The sequence below is a fragment of the Rhinolophus hipposideros genome (genome assembly GCF_964194185.1).
Source record: "Rhinolophus hipposideros genome assembly, chromosome: 16".
Classification (NCBI taxonomy): domain Eukaryota; kingdom Metazoa; phylum Chordata; class Mammalia; order Chiroptera; family Rhinolophidae; genus Rhinolophus; species Rhinolophus hipposideros.
In genome coordinates, this window is record NC_138062.1 from 46070048 (window position 1) to 46083677 (window position 13630).

Consider the following 13630-nt stretch of genomic DNA (forward strand, 5'->3'; position numbering starts at 1 on the left):
GTTAGAGGATAAACTCTGGAGAGAGAAGGGACTGCTCTTCAACAGGTTTTCACTACAGAAGTGGTAGGTGGAAGCTTCCCCTGGGGCCACTGCAGCCCAAGGGGGAAAGTTCACTGTGACTACCTTTTCGAGTGTCCTAAAAGGATCTCTAGTTGCTCTTCTCTACATCACCAGTGAGGGCCCAGAGTGCAGATTGCTGACTGGGGGCATGATAAGTCCTGTAAAGCACACGGGCTGTGGGGCTATCTCTGGTTTCAAATCCGGGCTCAGCCACTTCAGAATTGGGTGATGTTTGTCAAGTTATGTAATCTCTCAGAGACTTGCTTTCATAATCCCAAACCAAAACCCCAAACACCTCCTTAGCCTGGTTTTTATGAGAATGAGATAAAGTATACAAACCCTTTGCTTATAGACAATAATCAATGTCTTTTTGCTGGACAAATTCATGATTTAGGAAAGCCATCTTTGGGGACAGAGCCAGGCGTGCAGTTTCCAGGCTCTTGGCCTCACGTGGAAAGGTGCTGGCTCAGGTAGTAAATGGCCATCAACTGTGATTGAATGGCCATCAGCCGTGGCTAGTTGGCCATCAGCTGTAACCAGTGAGACATTGTTCACTAATATAACTGCTGTGGCTACGCTAGCAGAGAATGGGGGCCTAGCAAGAAGATGGTGCTGGCAAGCGTGGATTGCAGTTAGCAAGTGAGGTTGGATGCCAGAGAGAAGTGGACAGCAGGTTGCAGATCGTGTGGCTCCTGCTTCCTGTGTTTCCAACCCAGCCACCAGCGAGACTATATAGTGGTACGACTCCCCTGTCTATGGCTCCGTGGGTGTTCGTTTTTGGTCTCACCATGTCCTGCGTTTTTATGTGGGGAGCGGGACCAGAGACCCCGCATGCCACCATCTTCTGCCTTTTAAAAAGGCCTATGATACATTAAGACAAACATAAATATGTTTGCAGAACTATGTAACCAGTTTAATTTACATGAAATAATAGTAGCATTTCTTAAACACATAACCGAGTAGTGAAAAATCGAGGCTTGTTCTGGCAAAACCAAGAAAATAACAGACTAGGGATTTTTTTCTTTTTATTTAGAAAATAAGGAAATGGAGAACAGAAGTCAGAGTCTGTCTTGGTAATGGTATTTGGTAATTCAAGGAAAATAAGACTTTCATTTTAGCATTTATTTGCAGTATGATATGTTTCTGTGGAAGTGGATTTTGGGTTGGTTTTAGAATTTTTATCTAAGATCAGCAATTCATTTCTCCAGAGATCTCATGGAGTCAGGTAATGTCAAAACAGAGAAAACTCAGAAATGAGATGAGAGGGGATTATTCTTGGGGATGCGTGGTCCCCAAAACTCAGGTGGTAGTAATTGTAATAATCATGGTAATAATAATAATAATAGTTTGCATTATTGGAGAAGTTATTATGCGACAGGGAATGTACTAATCACATTTCCTGCATTTTCTCCTCCTTTACTTTCTCTAGCAAATCTATGTACTATTTTTTATCCCCATTTCACAGATGGGGAAACCAAAGCACAGTTAAAGATACTGTGAATTAACAAGTAAAAGGTGATCCCGGAAGCCCATGTTTGCAGTACTGAATGAGAAATAGTCATCTAGTGTCTCTGAGATGTACCTTATACGAAAAGTAGGACAATGAAGTTCACAGAGTTTCCACTGTGAGCTAGACAGTGGACAGTTCACGAACTTATTTGTCATAAGTTTTTGTGTGCCTTCTAATAACCTTTGTTAGGGTGACGGTGGATTTGTTCATTCTGCAGTTACAAAAGTTTACCCACCTTACATTCCTAGAACATTTCTTTAGATCAGGGTTTCCCAACGTTAACGTGATTGACATCTTACAATAGATAATTCACTGGTGTGGGGGGCTGGCCTGTGCGTTGCAGGATGATTAGCAGCATCCCTGGATTCTGTGTACTAGATACAAGTAGCACCCCTGAATTCTGACAGTCAAAAATATCCCCAGATGTTGACAAATGATTTCTGGGGGCAATATAGTCCTGTTGAGAATGGTCACTTCAGAAAATTCTTTAGAAAAGTGTCGAAGATAATCACAAAACTGTCACATATAGAGGAGTTATAGTAATATCTTGTAATGCCCAATTACTGGCCATCTAGAATGGTCAGCATCATAAAACTTATGAACACTAGTGAATACAAATGACACTGCTATTTCTATTTAAAAACGGTAACTCCTCTCTCCTGAAATCATTGCTTCTGGAAGGAGTTTTTCAAGTGCCACATTCCCTCTGAAGCACAGTGACACTTGTAGGTTAATCCGATACGGGAGCTATCATTTACTATATACTTGGTATTAGCTTTCTAGGGCTGTTATAATAAATTACCACAAATTTAGATCACTTAAAACAACAGATATTTATCGTGTCATAGTTCTAAGGACTAGAAGTCCAAAATCAAGGGATAAGCAGGGCCAGGGTCTCTTCAAAGCCTGTAGGGGAGACACCCCCACCCCGTCACTTTCTAGGTTGCCAGCAATCCTAGACATTTCCTGGTTGGTAGAAGTATCACTTCAATCTCTGCCTCTGTAGTCATATAGCATTCTCCCTGGGTCTGTGTCCAAATGTTTTTCCTCTCATGAGGATGTCATTCATTGGATTAGGGCCCACCCTCATCCAGTAGGTCCCCATCATAACTTGATTACATCTGCAAAGACCCTATTTCAAATGAGGTCACATACGTGGGTATTGGGGATTAGGATTGGAACATATCTTTATGGAGGATACAATTTAACCTTAACACATGGCATATTCCCATGTAAAATAGAACACATAAAGAATCCTCGTGCTAACTTACAGATTCACTCTCCATTTTTCATGTTCTGTGCTGAACTGCATCCGTGGGCTCATTTGTCTACGGACTTGGCATTGGGTGACACCAGTGAAGGTATAAAGATCAGAAGTCAGGAGGAATGTGTTTATGACCTGGGCTATCTCCCTGCCCTGGCACTGTGGGTTGGCTGTGTTCTCTCTCAAATCCTATAGCTCTTGTCAGGTGATTGTCACCATATAGTGGCTCTCTCCCAGGTCCGTCCCCTCGCCCTAGGCCCAGGGTGGTAATAAGTGGCTCTGCTGCTTCTAGCCCTAGTGCTGCGCCATTCTTGTTGGTTTCCCTCAAGTCTATCCACCCTTGTCACATTCTCCTCTTGAGCCAGTGGGAATGTGCCTTCTGATCTCTGCCAGAGTCTGACTGATTGCAATACTAAACACAGCAATGGTTTGTTTAGAAATAATGTCTGTGCCTGCCTCTTTAAATTACAGCCCACAACTCGGTTCCAAAGTCATTTTCCCTACCTTACACGAGCAGATGAAGTTTCTGACAGGTTGGCTCTGGGCCTCGTCAGATGAAGACATGCAGTCTCCTCCTGTTTAGTCTTTTGGACTGACTGTACTGGAACAGTACAGGCCTTTGTGGGGGGACAGTAGTCCCCTGAGGAGCACTTCACGTTTGCCTCTGTCCCTCGGTTTTGCTTATGAAATCTCATTTGCCCTTGGCTGCAGCAGGCCACAGGTGAGGAAAATTGGTCTCTTTGTAACTTGGAACCAACCCACTGAGAGCTGATAAATCATTCATCAAAAGGGAAAGAAATTGCATTTCTGAGTTGGCCCAAAGCAGCCTGAGCCAAGTTAGTTGCCATTAAGCAGCTCTCCATGGAGGGTAATGTGATGTCAAGGCTTGGGCTCTGTGGTTCCCTCTCTCTATGTCTGTACTGCTGTGAATGGACATTGCTCCTTGGGTACCAGGGCTGAGCCACAGCTGACCCCACTCACTGGAGCCTTTCAGAAGTACTGGCAAGCATGGAAGAATGCCGATCTTGTTGATGGTAAGGGCAGCACCTAATACATATTCATCTGCTTTCTCTGTTCTCTCCTCACTTCTTTCTAATTTTAAAGGCAAATGGAAGAGGGGTTCATGGGCAGTGCTGGAGAGGGGAACTTTGGACGGAGGAGAGAAAACACTGGCTCTTGGAGAATGGAGTGTAGAGTGGCGGACTTGGAGATTTTGCAGCGTTGTTGGCTTGTGGAATGTTTGCTTGTAGACATTTGGCTTGATGGCAGTGTCTGAGTTCCTGGGGGCCTTTGAGTGCATCCTGCTTCTGTCTCCCTTCTCATGTCTGTTTGGCTCTGTGGAGATCTGAGGTGCTGCACAGGGCCTGGGAGAAAAGAAGCAGGGAAACCCTTCTTGGTTGTCCAGCCAGCTCACCAATGCAGGAAAGGAAGCAGAGCTTGAGGGCACTGCTCTCTGGTTGAACCTGAGCCACTTCTCTCAGGACTTCTAGGAGTAAGGAAGTATGACTGAGACCAACATCACTTTTCATAAACGAGGGGCCTCTGAGTTCCTGAATGTATCAGGCTTTAGAAGGGACGGAATCTCACCCGTACCTATCAAAATATTGTATGTTCTAAAAGGATCTTTGAAGCCTGGATTACATCCAGATAAACCCATCCTAAGTCAAAATGATCATAAGTCAAAAATGCATTTAAATACACCTAACCTATAAAGCCTCTTGCTTAGCTTAGTTTACCTTAAATGTGCTCAGAACACTTATATTGCCCATAGTTGGGAAATTATCTTGAGTTTCATCTCCAGAGTAGTTGCTTTCCTCTTCTTCTCACAAGAAGCAGGAGACACAGATGGATGTTTTGTAGACGTGATGGGATGTGATAACACAAAACTCAATACCCCAAAAATGCTGTCAGCACAGCACACTGGACAGTATCAGTTGTTTACCCTCGTGATTGCAGGCTTGACTGGGAGCTGTGGCTCGCTGTCACTGCCCAGTGTCATGAGAAAATTGTACTGCGTATCACTAGCCCAGGAAAAGATCAAAATTCAAAATTTGAAGTACAGTTTCTCCTGCATGCGCATTACTTTCACACCATTGTAAAGTTGAAAAATCATAAGCCAAAGCGTCATAAGTTGGGGAACCATCTGTATCAAGTCAACCTCAAGGCTGTTCAAATCTGAGGACAATCAATCAATCAATCAATCAGTGAACCCATCAATCCTGTCTACATAATGGAGCCTCAATAAAATCTCTGAACATATAGGCTCGAGTGAGGTTCCCTGGTTGACAATACTCTGTGTATTTCGTCACACATCAATGTTGAGAAGGTAGCATGTTCTAAGGACAATGAAAGTTTTTACATTTGAAATCCTGCCAGATTCTGTCTTATGTATCAATTCCCTTGCTGATTTTAATTTAATCTGTCCTGTAATAAACCATAGCCACAAATATAACAGCTTTCAGTGAGTTCTATGAGTCCTTCTCATGAATTGTCATACCTGCAGGTAGTTTTGGGAACCTCCAAACTTACAGTTGGTGTCAGAAGTGAGGAGGGTCTTGTGTGGACTTTCCCCTATATATTTGTAGTTGGATTCTAATTCCTTGAAGTTAGCGTCAGAAGTCTTGAGCAGACTTGGCAGCCCTCAGGACCATGCCCTTGAACTTGCAGTATGCCTAACTCCACGGAAGTAACCTGTTAAAAGTAACCACAGTCAGAGCCAGAAAAGGAATTCAAATGCTATAACATAAATACATGTAATGACATATGTAACACAAAATGTTGTTAATCACTTACTATAGTAAAGCCTACCGGGAATATATTAATTAGTGTGGAAATTGCCAAAGCATCTTGCAGGAAACACAATGGTAACCAGAATATTTAGAAAGTGGGAGGAAGTTTGGAGGACTCATGAAGCAATAGGACTGAGAGGGAGTAATTGGAAGATCTTGGAATTGAATCAGTCGGCATGTGGCAGGAGCTAGGGTGGTGACTCACAGTTCTTAACCTTTATGTGTCTTCAGGTAAACTCTGAGCTGTACTGAGGTAGTGCTTGCACACATCAAGAGCAGAGGTGGCTAAGCCCTCTCTAGCATTTCATCCAAGAGGTCTTGAGTCCAGATATGGCAGTCAGAGACTTCAGCTTTAGATTTTAAATCCTATTTCCACAGGCTTCTGGCCTACGCTAAAGCACTGGGATGAGTAATGAGATTCAAGTATCACACCTACCTTTCATCTATAGATCCTAAATTGTTTTCCTCCTGAGATTTCAAAATTCCAGAAGAAGGACTGCAATAAGAACAGAGTTCTCACCTTGAAGCTCACGTTAGATGTGTTATAGTACAGTGAAGCAATCGCCCTCAACAAGTTTCATGCTGCAAAGTGCCCAGGAGCAATGACAGGATTTGTGTTCAGTCACGTCACCCTTTCTCTTCAAAGACAACAGAAACCATCGTAATCCTTCATAAAATCTGCTATAATGTTCTGCTTAACTTTAAGGCTTTTTCAGAAAGCCACAGGTTGAACCATTTTGACTATCTTGCACAGTCAATGTAGTCCAACAGCACGGCTCTATCAAAAGCAAACATTTGAATGAGTTAGTTGACTACATTATCAGTAAAGAGCATCTTAAGACAATCAAGGTGGCTGTGTATGTAGTCATGGGGATTTGGACAATGATGGAGGAAAGTGGGTAAATGAGTACCCATGACATACCAGCCACTTTTTCTACTTTATCCTCACAACAACCTGCTGAAGTACGCATTAATATCTCCATTTTAGAAATGACAAGCTGAGGCTCAGGGAGATTAAGTAACTTGCCAAACGTTCCAAAAATAAATGGCAGAGATAGCACTGAAACCCAGACTTTTCTGTTACCAAGTCTTGATCTTCCCATAATTCCATACTGTCTGCTTGTTGGAAATATCATTGAGAATTATGTCACACCATTGGGGTATCCCAAGGGACTATTAATTTAGGAATCTAAAGAATTCTGAGGTATGATCTAAACTTTATCTCTGATTAATGGGATATATATGATATACAAATATATAGCTATTTATATACATATAAATATAGAAAACATAAATAGCATGTACACACATATATATATATTTCCCTCTGACCTTGTCCACATGTGTAGAATTCAAATAAGTTCAATACATATTCACTAAACATAATTTGTCCAATAATTCTTTCTCCTTTTTGCAGAAAAGATTGATTCCAATTTATAAACTGCAATGAAAGATTAGCTCACCTATATTTCTATTGTATGTTATATAGTTTATACTCAGAATTGTGTTGCATTATCTCTTAAATATATATTATCATACGCTCAGTGTTTCACTTTGAAATGGTTCCTACTCTATGATATTTGTGCTAGGTATTAAACATTGCCAACCTAGAGGGGCATACTAGGTCTGAGACCAATTCATTCTACCACCTAGACCTTATGTTAGAGTCACCCTTCAGGGTTTATTTCGGAAACTCACCCTATCCATTCTCTCACCTAGTAGATACCTAATGTACCTTTGACGGCAAAAGGATGTCCTTCCCGTGAATGATCCCAGTCACACAACTATTTATTGTATGTCCCAGGATGTGGCCCAGGTGCTGAGGATAGAACACTGAATCAACACGCCCAAATCCTGTCCCCAGAGAGCTTCTGCTCTAATGGGGGTCTTCTTCACCAAAATTTCTAATGTTGAGCATCTTGGTGTGGGGCAATTTGATGAACAGATTACAGAATGCGGAGGTAGGATGTAAGTGATTTATAGGGAGTTTTTGCTTTAAAAAACAAACAACCCCCCCCCCTTATTTTAAATTGCCCCCAGATTGATGGATACTATGTAAGAGATATGTATCTATCCCTTCCCATTTTCACCTCCTGTGAGACGGGTACTTTTAACTTCTAAACAACTAATGAGGGAAAAAATAAGCTTTACTGGGATATTTAAAATTAAACTGCCACATTGTAAATTCTAAAATTAAAGGCTATTTTCAAGAAAGCTTTTCATTTTTCTTCTTTACATGTGCATTATATGTTTCATGCAGAGACCACTGGGATAAAGATAGTTGCTCAAGTTCACACAGCCAGCCCGTGAGAGAGGAGAATCTCAAACCCAGCCTAATTTGATTCTAATACCGTGTTCAATTCTCTAACTGTGTTCAATTCTCTAAACTCTGGTTGCCTTTCTACACATCTGTGCCAGGTTTATACACAGCGATAACTATTGACATAAAAACCTAAAACTTGGTGCGATTTTGTTTTGAAACTTGTAATGGTAAGAGAGGAGAATACAAGAGAAATTTCAATGTCACTGTCAGTCTAAAATGGGGACAACCTGATAGGCATTTATACACATTTCAAATATCTCTTTGTGGTTCACATTAAGACCTTGTTGCTGGCTAGATAGCAGCAGTTTATGAGTCGAACAAGTCAGGTAGGACTGATGCTGCCGCTCGGAATACAGAGTTCCAGATAACTTCTTTGGTTATGTTAGCATTTAGCATTAAAAGAACAAAACAAAACAAAACAATAGAAAATTCTGCGGCTTTACCGTTTTACTGAGTTAGATTTCCAGAGGTAGTTTGGCAGGTAGATCCTATGAGGCCAAATGCAAGTCTTTGCCTAATCGTAGGATTTCAAAGGAAGAAACTACAGCCTTTGGGACAACTTAAGTTGTCCCAACCATCAATGTGTGTTTGTGTATATCTGTGCTCTTCTAATCTTATTAAGAAAGGAAACAATCTCTTTAAAATTACTGGTGGCAATTTTAAAAATAACCAACGGAACAGATTAAGCGAGCATAGGTATTTTCCCCCTTATTGAAGTAGTATTAGAATCGCTTACTGTCCTTTTAGAGTTTGGATGTGGTTAGCAGATCCTTACCACCTTTATCATAGATCTGTTTCTAAGTGTTTTCATTGAAGAAACACTCTGTCTTGACTTGCCCCCCAAAATTGCAAATTGAAAAAGGAATTTGGGCAACACATCCCACTTTCCTCAGGTGGGACTTACACATACAGGTGTTCAGGTAAAAGAAATTTGGCACGGCTCTCAAACAGCCATAGGTAAAACAAACCAGAACTTCAACTGTAGCACGGGATTTGCCACCTACATTACTGCTTTTCCATTGATGAAGGTGTTAACTGACAATGTGCTCCTCTATTTTTTGCGAGCATTATAAGCTGATGGTTTTATTGGGTAAACCCAGACTGTGAGGTGTGAACATACTTACATAGTTTAATATTCTAGTCAAGTGAAATTCATGCTAAAAATATTATGTGTATGATATGTAACTAAGCTGTGTGCTAATTAAGCACAACTGGTAACCGGTTTTCATAAATGATACAATTGTGTTAATTTACTGAGACAGACTCCATTTCTACATTGTCTACTCTTTTTTTTTTTTTTTTTAAGATTTACTGTACTGGTAATTAGTCTCATATTTCCTATTTGGTTTAATATATTTAATATTTTAGCATCATTATCTTAATCATGTTGATCATCATCAAAACACATATCTGATCCACAAAATAGCAGAGAAATTCTGGGTTTTACGTCTGGAAAAGCAGGGGAAATTGGTTGCTGTTTTACAGTGGGGCAGTGCAGACACTCTCTGGAGCACAGAGAATTCTCTGGGGTGCCTCTTGGTATTTTCATAGCTGTTGGTAAAAGTGAATGGAAAACCACAGCAACGAAAGCAGGATACTGAGGAAGCAGACACTTCAGGCATCGAGGTTTGGTCAGCCTGTCAGCTAGGAGCCCCAACTAACTGAGGTCCTGGCTGTGGGCAAAAAATCGTGAGTTTAGAAATGGAAGAAGGAAATTACATATGTGAACTATCCTCCAGGTTTCTAAGTTTTATTAACTTCTACCTCTTCCCTTGGTTCCCTCAGTCTTAGGAATGGTAATTGCTTCTTTTAGTTACTACCTCTATGATGTCTCTTTTTGTCCTTTTAGATACCTAGGTAACAATTTTATGTCTAGTTCACTCTTCTTTATATTAAATTATCTCTGTTCAAACATCCCGTGTAGTTTCTGCCTTCTGACTGGACCCTGACTGACACAGTTCTCTTATTCAGTACTTTCTAGATGAAACTCCATGGCCTTCAATCTCATAATTCTTTCCTGTTTCTTAAAATTTGAGGTGGCCTTGAGCAGTGGCTTCCCTTCTTTCTAGTTATCTGACTGTTCAGAGATCAGCCTGTCTTCCTTTGTGCTTTCAATATAAGAATGTAGGACTTGGGGAGCTGCTGACGAGTCTTGCAGAGAGTAGAATGAGGAACGTGGAGAAAAAGGGAGTGGGAAAGGAAGGGAAAGATGACAAACAGGCAGACTTCTTAGGGGTTTGCTGCAAGTTATGTACAACATGATTACCATTTGCCCTAGGATGGGGGCAGTGGAAATAAAAATGAAGATATCAAATCAAGAATGAAGGAGGCAAGGAGGAATCTGTGACAGAGGACTTTAGCAAAGGGCTCTGGGTCCTACCTGCCCAGCTGCTACAGCGGGATAAATGAGAGTCAGCGTCCAGTCCAGGCCGAAACACGTGTCTACCACTGTGTTTGCACATAGATGTTTCCTGAACAGCGTGCAAAATAAACCATTCAGTAAAGTCAGAACTCGAGAGTCAAATTTCTAGGCTGGCATCAGAAATTAATTTATGACATTTCATAACAGGCTGTAGCGGAGGCAGCATATACTGAAAGCAGTGAGAAATTCAGCAGAGTTGTTAGCTTGGAAAGCTAAAGTTTAGACGGGGAGACAGGGTGGGTAAGAAAAGTCCCAGAGCACAAGCTCAGAGGTCATAACAAATGGCTGTAAACGCATCTCATTAATTTGGTGTGAAGCATTTGGGGGGCATTCATTAATGCTTACACTATTTGATGGTATTTTCTTCCCCTTCTGGGCCTAAGAAGGTTAGGAGAAGCCCTTCAGGGTATGTTTTCTATGACTGCTTGCATTCCTCCCTCCAGAGGATGTTTATATTAATAGTAATAAATCCCCTCCATAGATGTGTGCCTGCCTCCAAACATTAGCTACGTACATGTCTTTGCCCTAGAGGCTCTATTATGGTGTTATTGATAAATACAGGAAAAGGGGAGATAAATATGACCTTTAATTGCATCATCTGTGGTAGACATTTGATGCAGAGGCTTTAACTTATGTAAATTCTGGTCACGAGGTGTGTTGTGGGTAGGGAACAGAAAACATCACGGAAAGGCTGCAGGGTGGGTCTTTAAAGTCTGCATTGATGGTGACCTTAAAAAAAATCAAGCTTTTCATTCAGTTCAAGTTGGAAGGCTTCTTAGCTTTTTCCTCTTGCCACTACTAAGATTTCAGCAGCAAAGCAGTGGTACGAGACAGTGGAGGAAAGAGGCTAGACGTCTGCAAATGAGACATCCAGTTTAGGAGCTCTGAAACACATACGGAATATGGAAGTGTTCTGGAGAATCTGAAGCTCTATAAAAGTTAGCAGTTATCCCAGAGAAGCAGAGAGAAGCTAAGGAGTCAGGAAGCTCTGTAATTAAGTTTCTGTTCTGCTTAATATCTCTTTGTTCCACAAAGACTTTCTGTGTGGTCAGGCCTCATCTTTAGTCACTATTCTCCTGGCCTGCTGCATTGAAATCACTCTATCCTGTCATCAGTGCAGTTTCTAGAACATGTCGGGCTCCTTCCCATCTGAAGACATTTGGGATTGTTGTTTCTTGTGGCTAGAAACAGGCTCTCCTTCCTGCCACTAGCCACTTTTGTCTTTGCATGGCGGCTTCTCCTCATCCTTTTGCTTTCACACTTATGTTACTTTCTCAGAGATGCCATGCCTGGCACAAAACGTAGGCATTGGATAAACATTAATGGAATAAATGAATGATTTATTTTGGCTGAAAGAGGTAAGATACATGAAGGATATTAACAGAATGTCTGATATAAATAGTAGGGGCTCCTGAATTATTAGTTCCCTTGCTCTAATCTTCAGAGTGATCTTGAAACAGTCTTGAACCACACATGAAAAGTTAGCTTTGGTTGTAATCCCAACAATATCCATAAACCATTGAAAAGATTTGATATATATATATATATACACACACACACACACACACACACACACACACACACACACACACACACATATTATTGTTTTTAAAACAAACCCATGAGAGAGAGAAAGAGAGCAGTGTTTGCTATCTTTTTTAATAGAGATTTTCTTTGTATTATCTTGCTTGGAATTCACTGAGCTTCTTTGTGACCTGTTGTCTTGTATTAATTTCACAAAATTGTTGGCCATTATATTTTCAAATAATTCTTCTGCCCATGATTTTCTTTCTTTCTCTTCTGGGACTCCAATTACATGTCCTTTTAGACCATTAAATACTGTCTCAAAAACCTTAGATGCTCTTTTCCTTTCAATTTTCTCTTTTTCCTCATTCTGTTCCAGCTTGGATTATTTTTACTGACCTATCTTCAAGTCAATTTCTTTTTTCCTCTGTTACGTTCAGCTCACTGAAGGAATTCTTCATCTTTGCGATAGTGTTTTTCACTTAATGCATTTCCATTTGGCTCATTTTTATTTAGCTCCTTGGTCAATAAGTTTATTATTGTTTTTATATGAAAAATCTTCACACAAAACTGTTGTTGGGTTTATTAGCTCTCAGCAGTCCATTCCTGAGCTCTGAGGACGCTTGCCTTCTTCTGCTCTACCTGATCTTTCTTCAGGGCAAGAGACATTTTGAGATGGTTCCACCTCTTCTTTTTAACATCTTTCTTATGCTTCTTCTCATAGGCTGGATTCTCTTGTAAAGCACCATGAACTTTCTTATACATCTCCTCCATCATGTCCGGAGTTACGTTGTCCTTTATGTATTGACAAAATTGTTTCTTGCAAGCCTCTTTATCTTCTTCCATTAGGCAATGCATACGAGTATAATCTACAATGTTCTGCCCCATGATGTGTTTCTGATGTACTTCTGCATTGAATTCCTTGCTTTCCAAATCATAACCAGGGGAATCGTTTGGTACTGGGAGGGATAGACACGCCTCCGTCTGCAGCTCCCGTCAAGGCCTCTCCAAAACTTTATTTCCAGTAGTAGTGCTGGCAAGCCCTATACCCAAATAGGTTGCCATCAATGCTTTCCACATTATATTCATCTCCAGACACTTCCACTTGATTTTCACAAACCTTGTCCATGCCAAACTTACTGAGAAGACTGTGGGCCAGCAACAGGCCAGTACAATATGCTGCAGCATAATTTGTCAGGCCAACTTTACACCATACTTGGCAGTTCATGAGCATAAGCTGCACGAACTAACGTATCTCCTTCTATATGGGCATAAGCAATCTGACAAATGATATCTCTGTTGGTTACATGAACTATCATCCTATGCTTGGGTGTGTTGTATTTATTTTTATCCTGGATTACCAAGCGTTTCTGGGCATAGAAATCAGTTTTACCCTTTCACTGTGTTCTAAATCTCACTTGGTATCTCTTGAAGTAGGCCTTATTCTTGACTGCAACAAACCCCATCCTGCAGAACAGAAACCCGCAAGCCTGCAGACCCAGCACTGCTCCAGGGGAGAAAAGGCCACACACTATTATTTTTGGCTCTTTTTTATAAAAAGAGTTTCCATCTCTGTTGAAATTCTTCATCTGTTTACACATATTGTCCACTTTTCTGCCTAGATTATTTAAAACATTAATCATTGCTAGTTTGAAGTCTCCGTCTGATATTGCCAACAACTTAGGCCATTTAGAGGTGTGATTTTGTTGGCTCTTTTATCTCTTGACAATGTCACTGC

The 13630-nt window shown here is 40.9% G+C and overlaps 1 pseudogene across 1 annotated transcript; it reads right to left on the bottom strand.

Moving 5' to 3' along the window:
• Nucleotides 1–12477: 12477 nt before the first annotated feature.
• On the bottom strand, nucleotides 12478–13358 carry LOC308508698 (large ribosomal subunit protein uL18-like; annotated as a pseudogene). The gene has a single exon. The product of its transcript is annotated as a large ribosomal subunit protein uL18-like (transcript).
• Between the last annotated feature and the right edge of the window lie 272 nt (nucleotides 13359–13630).